We start from the raw sequence: 10,060 nt of genomic DNA, 5'->3' as shown, positions 1-10,060 counted from the left end.
TACAAAAGTTTCTTGGTGTAGAACTCTGAAACTTTGCCAACTCGTTTTGGAGGCCTCCCACCTGGTACATTTGCGTAGGGTTAATTACACGTTTCCCAGGCCTTGCATAAGAATGGAGGAGGGCCCTACCTCCCCTGCTTTTTGCAATGGCACCGAGGGAAATGAAGCACAGCTGCCCTGGTGCCCCCGACATGGCAAAGTGTGTGGGTGTTTGTTATATCCATCACCTTGCCAAGAAGTGGCAAGAAGGAATATTTCTCCCCTAACGTAGCTTTCATTGACAGAGTGCGGGGGAATTAGATTATCTCTCTCGGAAATATTGACTGCTTAACTGAATGCGTGGGGGGCGGTTTTTACATTAACTCTTTCTCTTGCCCTAGGGCTGGGAGTGACTGCCCTCTCACATCTCCAATTCTGTAAGTTTCGCTCCAGCCACCTTGCTTCAGGGTGGCTCGCTGTTGCCATTGGTTAGCTGGCGTGGTGCCATCTTCTCATTCCATGAGGGGGCAGTCGAGCCGCTGCCAGCAGCCCTGCACCCACTCAATGCACACCGTTTTGCAGGCTGCCGCCGTCCCACTGCCTCTTTGGCCTGCAAGGTAGCTCTCAGCTATGCCTCAGCCCTCTGTGCAATTAAGAAGCGCGTGCAAGCTGCACCTCTCTGACTCGCGGCATTTTGCAGACCAGACAGACAGCGGGAGGGGGGCGGGCAGGCACACGGACAGCGGGAGGGGCGGGCAGGCACACGGACAGCGGGAGGGTGGCGGGCAGGCACACAGACAGCGGGAGGGGGCGGGCAGGCTCACGGACAGCAGGAGTGGGGCAGGCAGGCACACGGACAGCGGGAGGGGGCGGGACGGTACACGGACAGCGGGAGGGTGGCGGGCAGGCACACGGACAGCGGGAGGGTGGCGGGCAAGCACACGGACAGCGGGAGGGGGGCAGGCAGGCACACGGACAGCGGGAGGGTGGTCAGGAAACAGCCAGCGGGACAGGGACAAGACGAACAATGAACACAAACATCGGGGTAAAAAAAAAAAGAAAGTACACGCCCACAGTGGCCACGTCTTCATGACGTTGCGGAGAGGGAAAGAATTGGCGGAACGCCCACCATTCGCCTCAGGAAATGACGGACAGTTCTCTCTTCCAATGGCTAGCCTCCATATATGGAGCTAGCCAATGGAAGAGAGAGGCGGAATGAAGGCCACACTGTTTTAACATTAGATTTCGCCTGCGCCGAAAAGCTGCGCAGTGAGCATCTTTCGACGAGGCGAAACCTAAAAACAAGGCGAAATGAAAACATTTCTCCTCATTACGCTTCTACTGGAGAGGCATCAGTTTTTGGAGCTGCCCCAGGTTTACGTGATCTTGTAAATAGGGGGTAACATCAAAATCCATGTGCTCTGCATAGGAACCCCACTCAAAGCCCATAGAACACCTCCTTGAAAAAAAAGTGATGCTTGGCGATGCAAGTCTCTCATACATAAGCCCAAAATATTCTGTAAGTTTTTTAGGTCTTCACCTTCAGGTATCTACATATAAAATAATGGTAAGCGTAAATCAAAAATAATTATAAAAAAGTTATTGCTCAGTGGGAAATGCACTGTAGTACATTATAACATTTCTAATAGTTAATGCACTGCACAGGTCTGTGTGTAACCAGAGAACCATAGAATTACATCTTGATTGGTGCAGTGATGAATATTTTTAGTGGTATGAAGTCACAGCCTGTGACGGAAAGCACTGTGAATATGTAAGTCAATTTTTTTTATACTTGCATTACACTCAGGGTAAGATAGAATGCTGCAAAACGTGCAAATACTTTTAAGATAACATGGTGCTTTCAAAATGTAGGTTTTAATAATCCCAGAGTGTATGTAATGCAGTTTTCTTTTTTTATATAACTGTCCCTTCTACCCCTTTTTAGGGGCACTAAGGGCTGTGTAAATGCATTAAAATTAAAAGCAAGAACTTCCCAGCCCAGTTGTTAACTCTTGGCACTTTCACACAAAAAAACACACCTTCGGCTTCACAAAGAAACAGAACTGCTCCCAAGCATCCTTTACACTTGCAGATTAACTGATAAGGCACATTTGCCTTTCATTCAGGCAAGCAGCTGATAACGATCTCAATTAGCGATCCCAAATGTCTTTTTGCAGGGACAAGTAAAGCTGAGGAATCTGCGACCCCCTTCTGGGAACTCCTCGACCCCCCTGGGGGTCGCGTCCCACAGTTTGAAGATGTCTGGAGTAGAGTAACAGAACAGCGACTTAAATAATGCCAAGAAGACACTTTATTTGCCCTCAGCTGGAGGGGTATGCTCCTTATGTACTAGAGCGGGAGTGGGGAAACACTAAGGAAGTGATTACATACGTGAAACCTGAATGCCACTGATTCTGCTACATTGTGTACTGTAATATAATATCAAGAAGTGCCAGATGGGGATCTATCAACTCTACACAACAGTAATGTACTACATTGAATTCTGCAATATTTAACTTTAAGGCCTGGTTAAGATGAAAGATGTTTTTATAGACTCAAGACAATTTTATAAATAAAAGAAAAAGCCACTAAGTGCTACAAGGTAGGCATACTAAACCTGGCACCAAAACAAAGCTCAGTTTGAGCATTTAATTAAAAAATGCTATTCGCTATAATTGTATATATCAAACTATATAATTTATGAACTTACATACCATTGTATACACATTTTGTCACTTTGACCATTAAAAAAATTGCAAGTTGAACACTGCATTTGGTATTCTAGCCCACTCTGCCAGGTATACCTTCCCATCAATCTAAGCCATATATAGGGGGCACATGACAATTGACTGCCATGTGGCTTCCGCCTGCCCCCCATGCTCCACCCTCATGCACCTAGAATTAAAGACAAGCCTTAACCTTTAATGTAGAACAGGAGAAATAACCAGCATTGGCATAGCCAATAGGTCTCACCTTTGGGACCTTATAAGTGTTTATCCATGCAACACTTGCTGTTGTTGCACAAAGGATATTGTACTGGATAACTAAACACTTATTAGGTCCCAAAAGGGAGACCTAATGGCTATGCCAATGACAAGCAGTGCTATCAGGCTCCGGCTGCCACTTAGTCTACAGAGAGAGGTAGAGAGAGGTAGAGAAGTAGAGGTAGAGAGGGAGAGAGGTAGAGGTAGAGAGGTAGAGGAAGAGAGAGGTGTAGAGAGGCAGAGAGGTACAGAGGGAAAGGTAGAGAGTGAGAGGTAGAGAGAGAAGTAGAGAGAGAGAGAGAGGTAGAGAGAGAGGTAGAGGTAGAGGAAGAGAGAGGTAGAGAGAGGTGTAGAGAGGTAGAGAGGCAGAGAGGTAGAGAAGGAGAGTTAGAGAGTGAGAGGTAGAGAGAGAAGAGAGAGAGAGAGGTAGAGAGAGAGGTAGAGACAAGTAGAGAGAGAGAGGTAGAGAGAGAGGTAGAGAGGAGTCAGAGGTAGAGAGAGGTAGAGAGGTAGAGGTAGAGAGAGCGAGGTAGAGAGAGAGAGGTAGAGAGAGAGGTAGAGAGGTGTAGAGAGGTAGAGAGGGAGAGGTAGAGAGGTGTCGAGAGAGAGGTAGAGAGGTAGAAAGAGAGGCAGAGAGAGAGGTGGAGAGGTAGAGGTAGAGAGAGAGAGGTAGAGAAAGAGGTAGAGAGAGGTAGAGAGCCGTAGAGAGGGAGAGGTAGAGGTAGAGAGGTGTAGAGAGAGAGGTAGAGAGGTAGAAAGAGAGGCAGAGAGAGAGGTGGAGAGGAAGAGTGAGAGAAGTAGAGAGAGAGGTAGAGAGAGAGAGGTAGAGGTAGAGAGAGAGGTAGAGAGGTATAGAGAGGTAGAGGTAGAGAGAGAGGTAGCGATAGAGAGGTAGAGAGAGAGAGGTAGAGAGAGAGAGGTAGAGAGAGAGAGGTAGAGAGAGAGAGAGGTAGAGAGAGAGGTAGAGAGAGAAGTAGAGAGAGGTAGAGGAAGAGAGGTAGACAGAAGGAGAGAGAGGTAGAGAGGTAGATAAAGGGAGGCGTCAAAGTAGGAATCTGCAAGCGGCAACGCGGCTGTTATTCCAACATGCAGACAAGCCCGGAAGTGGTGCGTGCGTGGGTGCACGCGCAGTCTGCTCTTTTTGAAAGCACATACTCGTGCTTGTGGCGTGCCCCTGCTCGCTCCAGCAAGGTGGATGCCACCACAAGCACAAGTATGTGCTTCCAAAAAGAGCAGAGTGACTGCTAAAGGTCCTCCTATGCAGCGCATGCGCGCTGCGTAGACGAGACCTAAAAAGATGTCACGACTCTTAGAGTAGCATAGAAAGTTAATGAGTATTCTGCAAAGAACACCCTGTAACATGCAGACGAGAGATTTGTATTTTATGTAGATAAGTAAGTGCTTTTAATACTGGGATTTTTTTTGTTCCTTGCAGTTCATAAATTGCAGTCCAAATATAGCACAATGAACTATGAACTGTCAATAAGGACCAGAATGCAAACTACAAAGCTTGAGTGTAGCCAGAGCCACTGGAGTTTTTTAATTCCACAGCTGCAGTGTTTTCCACATAATTATGGATTTGCAACACTTTCCACATAATCCATCATCTGCTGCATAATCTGCAGATTTTAACAAAAAACTGTTTCTAATTGAAATAGATCAAAGGTTACTACAAACGTGGCACCATGTATCTTTGCGCAGTAGAAGGCCCTTTGCAATGGTTGACTGGTCATCTTTCAGTTGTTTATTTCTGTATTTGGGTATTAATAGGGAGAAATATTTTCCCAGACAATGATAACAGTGTAAACATTATAAAATAATGAAGCAATGATAATGCTATCACAAAATGTGCCATATTACTCCACATAATTAGCATTTTGTTGCTCCATAATTTAGTCTACCCTGCTGCAAAATGTGGACCTCCGTTACTGCATAAATTCAGTGGCCATGGTTTAGACATTATTGTTTTTTCTTAATTTGTTGTTATAAGGCTGCTAAAAAAAGGGGTTCTTTGAGTAGTAAGAAAGTCTTATTAGCATTACATTGCCTACTGATATATATCTCCTAGACCTGGTAATCCTCATTGCCTTATGTAACGCACCCTGTACATTGACTTACACACTTGTATAATTTTTCGTCAATGCATAATGTGTGTTTGATGTAAAGCATTCTGACACCCTAAAATGGGACGTGTAGCGCAGTAAAAGAATAAAATGACAAGAGTAGTGGTATTAATATTGTTATTCGTGTGAATACTCATACAGACTGATACATCTGACATTATCACAGAGCATGCATATCAATTGTATACAGAGGCTGAATCCAAAAGAAAAAAACATGCCTCCAGATGTAGTTCCTGTTAAGTACTTGGAAAGCGATAAGTTATGGGCCTTTCTTTCCTCTCCATTGCAAAGGCACCTAGGTGCAGCCAGGTTCATATTGGAACAAAAGGAGGGCTGATGGACCCTTAAACTGTTCTTTTGTTTTGGGCCCAGCTGGAATCTCATATAAGAAAGACCCCTCACCATCTGCACTTTGCTGCTATGAACGTAAAGCAAACAACATGCAGGTGTTCAGCATGTTTCAATGGGGCCCAGCTTCATGGCAGGGGGAAGGACGTCTGCCATGTGAAAATAGTGGGTAGACGCCGTCCACCCATGTGTACCCCGACGTATCCAAAGTAGAGATAAATGTTTGGACTTCACCACGTGTGAGACACTCTGGCACCTTATGTGACCATTAAATGTTTGGTTTTCCACTGCAAGAGCATTGTAACACATCACTGCCACGTTTCCCAGGTCCATGCGTGATGTGCTACTGCAGTCCCGGTTTTTAGGTAGAGTCTGGGCAGCGCATGCGTTGCTCTGCGAGGCATGCTGTAATGTACACTGTGGCTTGAAGCTCATCCTCTTTTTTCATTTGTTCCCATCAGTCTCTTTTAGAAATGCATGCTTCTGTTTGGTCAGCATGTCTAATTATTCCTGCCTTTTGTTGTTTTAGATCCTCCCTGTGGACTGCTCCTGCTCATGTGCTGTTCCACTTTCTCTACTTAGGGCCTCATTAGAATCGCGGACGGATTTGCGTCCGTCCGCGACCCCAGAGCAGGAGGGAACCTCCGCATGACATGCGGAGTTCCCTCCTGTGCAATTAGGATGTGACCGCCACCCTGGCGGTCACATCCTCTATTTTTAACATTGCGGCGGGTGCGGCTTCAAGCTGCACCCGCGGCAATGTTAAAAATGCAGGTGTTGCATTTGTCTGCAGAAAGAGGCAGGCACCGCGCGGTGCCTGCCGCTTTCCGCATACAAATGCAGGGGGGTACCATAGGTACCCCCATGTGCACCCCCCACCCCCTTCACCTCGGGGGCCCGCAACGGGCCCCCGCAGTTAAGTTACACATGCTTTTCCACGGCGGAAAAGCCGCCGCGGAAAAGCATGTTTCACATCCCATCCTAATCTGGCTGACGGTGCCTGAGAGACACCGTCACCATATTAGAGCTTTTCCGCCGCGGTTGTAAGCCAACCGTGGCGGAAAAGCTGCGGACGGAAACCAGGACCCACCAGCCATCCTAATGTGGCGGTGGGTCTTTGGTGGGTCCGCTGCGGATTTTCCGCATCCTCCGGGCCGGCGGTGGCTTCCGCCGGCCCAGAGGATGCGGAAAATCCGCAATCCTAATAACCCCTTTAATATGTATTTGTGCACAATCCTTTTTTCTTTTGGTGATGGCTTGGTTTTGTAGTTGTATTGCGAGCCTGACCAGAAGGTATTGGAGCACTTTACGTAAGCTCCAGTTCCAAAGTGGCAGCTCGCCACACAAACATTTTCCAACAAGGATGTTTGTTTTATAATTAGCGCAACTGCTTTGTGCACTAATATGAAGCAGTGTTTAATGTCAATTCGCAATTAGGCGCGTATGCACAGTTAGGAGCACTTCAATATCTACACTCAGTAACTGAAGCAATGCTTTCCTGTTGTTTTTTTTTCAGTTGCAGTGCACACCCAACTGAAAGGTATTAGAGCACTTTACGCAAGCACCAGTTCTCCAGTCCCAAAGGGACAGCTCGCCGCACTAACATTTTCCAACAAGGACATTTGTATTATAATCAGTGCAACTGCTCTGTGCACTGATATGAAGGGGTTTTTAATTTCACTTTGCAATTAGACGTGCACAGTTGGGAAGGTTTCGGTGTCTACTCACACTAACGGAGGCACCGATTTCTGTTATTTATTTTGCAGTTGTGGCGCGAACCCGACTGGAAGGCATTTGAGTGCTTTACGTGAGCACCAGTTCTCCAGTTCCAAAGTGGCAGCTCGCCGCACTAACATTTTCCAACAAGGATATCCAACAGCATTAGATTTGCTCCCGGCTCACTTGTTGAAAACCATGAGTTCGACAAACGGCTCTCACCCTCTCTTTCCTCTCCTTGTTCCCGTGTGAAATGGATCAAAAAAAGAAAGAAACAGTTTGGCTGCAAATCTCCTCTTTTTTCTGACATTTTTCTATTCCAAAGTGCAGCCTCAGAACAGAGAGAAAAAAAAAGATCAAAGTACGAAAAGCGTCCAGATTGGTTTTATTCACAACCAAACACATTAGCACTACAGTGCAAAGTTTGCCGGTAAAGCGCTACATTTGTTTTTTCTTCTTTCTTTGAACAACAGGTTATCACTTCTCTTGCTCTGCCACTGCCCCTCTCCCCTCTCTCTCTCTTTTTTCCTCTTATTCCCTCTCTTTCTGTCTCTGTCTCGCTCCTCCTCACTTGTTTAAAACTATGACTTCAACAAATGGCTCATAACCTCCCTCGCCTCTATTTGTTCCCCTGTGAAATAGATCCAAAAAACAAAAAAACACTTTGGCTGCAAATGTCGTCTTTTTCAGACATTTTTCTATAAGAAAGTGCAGCCTCGGGGCGGAGAGAAAAAAGGTTCAAAATACGAAGAAAAAAATATAAACACTAAATTAAGCAAGACAGTAGTCTAAAAGTGGCCAGAATGATTTTATTCACAACCACACACATTGGTCCAACTTTACAGAGTTTGCCAGTGAAGCACTACTTTCGTTTTTTCGTCTTTCATTGAACAACATTGTTTTTCCTGGGTGTGAAAGTACACCTTTCCTGGAGGTACAGCAATACCTTGTTGATGCATACAGTGGAAAATGTTTAAGTTTACTCTCCGGCTCGCCTTTGGTCCAATCACATTAAAACCAATCGATCCGATGGATTTAGCTGCCCCCTTCTAAATATGATGAATCCAACCCCCTCCCCACACTCATCTCACCCCCCACCTCCCTACAGTGTTCACATCTGCTCTGCCACTAGCAGCTGTCTCCCCACCCCCTTCCTCTCTCTTTCTTCCCCTTCTTCCCTCTTTCTGTCTCTGTCTCGCTCCTCCTCACTGGCTAAAAACCATGACTTTAACAAACAGCTCTTACCCTCTATTTCCTCTCCTTTCCTTTATTTGTTCCCCTGTGAAATGGATCCAAAAAAGAAAGAAACACTTTAGCTGCAAATGTCATCTTTTCCTGACATTTTTCTATTCCAGAAAGCAGCCTTCAGGACAGAAAAAAATGTAACCCCCTAAATAAAGCAATACAAAGTGGTCGCAAGATTTCCAGATTGTTTTTATTCACAACCACACACATTAGCACTACTTTACAGAGTTTGCCAGTGCAGCACTACTTTTGTTTTTTACTCTTTCTTTGAACAACATTGTTTTCCCCGGGTGTGGAAGTGCACCATTCTTGGAGTAATGCAATACCTGGTTGATGCAAAAAGTGGAAAACGTTTAATGTAATCCTTATCAGTGTTTTTCCTTATTTTAGATTATAAAATGTGTACCGCGCCTCTGTGTTCAGGGATGTGGTCTTTTTAATCCATACTGCTTATGTTTTGTAAGGATATAAGCAATTAACATTGAAACGGGTCCCTTTCGGCCCTGTAGTCATGTTATTAACTTTTTAGGAAAAAACACTCAATGATTTCTGGAGCACTAGGGGGCGTGTGGTCAAGATTGCCGCACGGCAGTGAGGCTCCGTCCGCCCCGGAGATACACTCCAATAATTATCCTTAACCTGCGGGGCCATCTCTTGCTACGAACTCCCCTGGCAACTGGTGAGGAGACAGCGGCGTCAGCACAGCCCTTCGAAAAAGTGCGGGCTACCGGGAGACCCCAGATTGGAAGCCGAACCTGACTGCGGCCTGCGCGGCGGGGGAAGGGGATGGCTGGCTGGGCCGTGTGCGGAAGAAGGCTGCTGCCGTGACCACAAGCTGCGCTCACTCCCCCTGCAGGTATATACGATTGATGCGGGACACAGGAGATACACCAGAGCGCAGTCGGTAGGTGAGGCGGGTGCACTGCGGAGCGGCAGAGCTGCACGGCGGCTCCGGCGTGTTGGGCTCGCTGACTGCCCTGGGGGCACCCGTGCTGGGAAGCCGCTCATTCAAGGCCGTGGTTTCTGGCCCTTTGATGAGACGTAACGCGGAGCTGCACTTTGGCAGGGACCCGTCGACCGGAGCCCACGGGGCCGCTTGGCGGAGTGGACACCCACCAGAGACTAAACAGACTGCGGGGATGGTCTGATGAGAGGACTGCGCTGGGGAAAGAGCCGGGGGGACCGCGTCCGGCAGAACAGACATGCTGGTGGCACACCCTGGAAGGCCTTCGGCGCAGCGCTGAGAACAAAAGATCGCCTATTGCCCTACGCAGAGATCGCGACCCTGCACTTCCAAATTGGACAACTGTGAGGTGCGCCCACCCATCCTGGTCATAGACACCCCAATCCTGCTGCGCTTTGGAGGATTGCACTGGGGACCCCCATGAGGCGGACCTCCAGTGTTGCCTCTGCTGCTGCTGCTGCACCCGCTATTGCTGGTTAAGTCGGGGTCTACGTGAACTGAAATCCTCCACCTTGTCCAGGCCCAGGGGGATGGAGCACCTGCTACATGCTGCACCGATCCTCTGCTTGGGATCCCTCTGCTGCGCTATGGGAGACTGAGGGGCGGACCACAGAGTTCGCTTGGGCCCTGTGCCGCTGCTGGGCGAACGACTCGTTCTGGAGCCAGATTGATCCCACAAACTACAGCCCCGGGCGTGTGGT

The sequence above is a fragment of the Lissotriton vulgaris genome, chromosome 1_1, assembly GCF_964263255.1.
Source record: "Lissotriton vulgaris chromosome 1_1, aLisVul1.2, whole genome shotgun sequence".
NCBI classification, from domain to species: Eukaryota; Metazoa; Chordata; class Amphibia; order Caudata; family Salamandridae; genus Lissotriton; species Lissotriton vulgaris.
The sequence above is the reverse complement of the archived record's forward strand: the minus strand, read 5'-3'. Positions refer to the sequence as shown.